At 47.8% G+C, this 3,295-nt stretch overlaps 1 non-coding gene across 1 annotated transcript; it reads right to left on the bottom strand.

Annotated features, from left to right (window-relative positions):
- Window positions 1–2,838: 2,838 nt before the first annotated feature.
- Window positions 2,839–2,942, bottom strand: LOC115803244 (small nucleolar RNA U13). Its single transcript, XR_004023926.1, has one exon. It is a non-coding gene; the product is annotated as a small nucleolar RNA U13 (small nucleolar RNA).
- Between the last annotated feature and the right edge of the window lie 353 nt (window positions 2,943–3,295).

Here is a 3,295-nt window from a genome sequence, read left to right as displayed (position 1 = left end):
TTTCTGTCATAATAAAATGTCACAAGCTCATCTTACACCACCCTTGCTTGCCCCCGTTCTAAAATCAGTCATTTCCTAAAGGAGTCCTGGTTCTTCTTAGTGGGCAGTGGCATTTAGATTATGAATTTGGACACTAGGGGCTGCTCATAGGCATTGGATTGTCATTGCTTCTTGGCCTTTTCAGTGGACACAGCTAGGATATATATATACATTTTGTAAACAGAGAAAAATTAATCATTAATTCATACTACCATTGCCAATTCAAATTTTTGCTTATAGAATTTACATCTAATTTCATTGATTTGATACCTGTTATCTCTTTATCTTTCACCGCAGACCTTGGTTTCTAACAACACTAAGATACTTACCTGCTATTTTATATACACATATGTGTAAAATATACACGCGACAGCATCTAATTAACAATACCGGTATTATTACTAACAGTTACTGTTACTAAATGCAGTTTGATTTCTTTGCCATTGCTTTCTGGTTTTTTTTTTTTTTTTTTTGCGGTACACGGGCCTCTCACTGTTGTGGCCTCTCCCGTTGCAGAGCACAGGCTCCGGACGCGCAGGCTCAGCGGCCATGGCTCACGTGCCCAGCCGCTCCGCGGCATGTGGGATCTTCCCGGACCGGGGCACAAACCCGTGTCCCCCTGCAACGGCAGGCGGACTCCCAACCACTGCGCCACCAGGGAAGCCCCCTTTCTGTTCTTAGGATAAGTCCCACTAAGGATATACAGTCAAAATCATGAGTTTTAAAGTCAGTTTCTTATTTTTCCATGCGGTTATGCCAGTAACTTGAAATATACTTTGATTCATGACTTTCTTTTTCTTTTAGGAAATACTTTGCATTTTCTTCTAAAAACGAATTATGTAAAGTACTTACATGATGCCAAAGTCAAAACTATAAGACAGAGTATATGAAACGAAGTCTAACTTCCATACCCATTTTTTTCACCTTGTTCTTTTCTTACATATAACCCTTTTTTATTAGTTTGTAATTTAGTCTGCCATTGCTGCTGCTTTAAAATGTGAGCAAATGCACCACACCTTTCTTGGGAGAGAAGCAACATATACATGGCCTCAGCCTTGCTTTTTTCACTTAAACAATATATCCTAGCATCCCATGGCCTCCACAGAGATGGTCTTCATTCCTTTGTACGGCTGCACAGAACTGCATTGTGTGGATATACCGTGCTTTATTCAACCAGTCCTCTGTGGATGGACATGTGGGTTCAACAAACATTTACTGCATAACTAAATTGTGCCAGGCACTGGAGAGCAAGGCATGGTGTCTGGCCTCAGGAAACTCAGAGTGTAGAGAGGGTGAACGCTTGCAATACAAGCACTTTCCTAAGGGAGTGAGATCTTGGATCCACTTAGCACAAAGGGCACATGGAACAGGGAAGACAGTGTCCCACACAGGAGGGATACAGTAACTGTCTGTGGATTGCCATCTTGCTCCCATAGGGGTCAATATCTGGGAGATCTTGATAGGGGAGAATCCCCTTGGGAGGAGTTTTTAATCAATGTTTGAAACTGCTTAGAAAATGATGAGTGCCACCAGTTGGCCGGAGAAAGAAAGACCAAGGGAAAGACGTAGAAAGGAAGGGTCCTAACCATAAAATTCCCCTGAAAAGAAAAAATGTAAGTTAATACAGGAGCTGTGGTTTAACAGTAAGAACTAACACCTGTATAAAATTTACGACGGACCAGAAATTGCTCTAAGCCGTTTAAGTATATTTAACTTTAACAATTCTACGAAGTAGGGACTATTACTACCCACGTTTTACCTTCGAAAAAAATTAGGGCACGGAGAGGTCGCCGAACTTTCCATCAAGGTCACAGAACGGGCGAGGGGGGTTGGGAGCGAGAAAGCACTCGCAGTCAAGATCCGCAAATCGGCTATCTGTAAGCGGTGCCGTCTCCAAGGCGAGACGAAAGCCCTTAAGTCTCCCTTCACTCTCACAGCCCCCTGGGTACCAGAGCCTACTCTTAGCACTCCCCGGGCGCGGCCTCTCCACCCCAAGATCCGAAAACCCCGCAGGTCATGCTCTAGGCGCCTTGCGGCTCGGGAGCCAGAAAAATCCCAAAGACCTGCGGGACGGTGGGCGCAAACTAGGCCGGCCGGCGGGGCAAGGTGCGTTTGAGCCTCGGTGCGGGGCAGCACGCCGCGCACGCCTCCGCGAAAAGCGGCGCCGCCTGCTCTCCGACTCCTTCCGGTGTCCGCCGCCCGTTTCTAGGCGCTCCCGCCCACGTCTTGGCGCAAATACGGTGTGCTTCCCCGGGCACCTACCACACAACGAAAGTTATGAGAAGTCACCGGCAAACGCCCTGGCAAAGCCGGGGACCGTAACCGGCCCCCGGGGAACCCAAGATCTAAGGTTCTCAGCTCCACCGTCCGAGAAGCCGCAGCAAGAGACCCGCCAGGACAAAAAGTCGCACGGGGCCGTGGCTCCTTCCGCTGCCCCCACCCCTACCACTTAGAGGTGCCGACCCCGTCCCGGGAGCCGCCGGAACACACGCGGGGAAACACCTCACGTGCACACCCGCGGGCGGGCCCGAGCCACACCCGGATCACCCGCGTTTCTAGCGAAACCTCCGTCGTCGCAGACCATTTTCAAACTCCTCGCTTACCAGCGACTTTCGCCTTTTTTCCCTTTTTAAAAGCCCACGGCAATCAACATTAAAAATCTAACTGCAGGAAAAGAAAAGTCAAAGCTAACGCAGAACTCGGAGTCAAACACGCCTCACAATCACGTACTAGACACAGGACGATAAGCACTATCAACAACCAAACCATCGCAGGATTAAGAGGATCCTTCATAGTTCATGTCAGACGGGTAATGTGCCACAGTCGTAACAAGGTTGGAAGGAGGCACATGTCACACAAGCGCGTGAACACCCAATCATCACACTTATGAACTACAAAAGGATCAACGTGACTCGTCGGCTAAGCAGCCCCGGGTACTACCCACTAACTTCTCAGTAAGGGTGACAGATGTAGTGCATATTTACTTAGACTTGATATAAAAAGTCCTGTATATTTTATCATGATCACCGATATTGCCTGATACTTCTTTTGTTTCTACCTCAGTAAGTGAAAACAGAAACCAAATAGCGATGCGGCTATTATCCATGCAAATATACTCTCCATAGCTCCACCCTCTCTTGAACCCGGGTCGCTATTGCTTTACGGTAGTACGTCGTGAAATGACGGAGCGTAGCCGCGGTAATGGCGGAAGCTAGCCTTGTGCTTTGCGGCAACGACGTTTGCTAAGTCGGATCCT

The sequence above is a fragment of the Delphinapterus leucas genome, chromosome 21 (genome assembly GCF_059928025.1).
Source record: "Delphinapterus leucas isolate spDelLeu-1000000601 "Yukka" chromosome 21, BTC_Dleu_Yukka2, whole genome shotgun sequence".
In the NCBI taxonomy this organism is placed as follows: Eukaryota; Metazoa; Chordata; class Mammalia; order Artiodactyla; family Monodontidae; genus Delphinapterus; species Delphinapterus leucas.
Note: the sequence above shows the minus strand (reverse complement) of the source record. Positions and strands in the feature narration are given on the sequence as shown.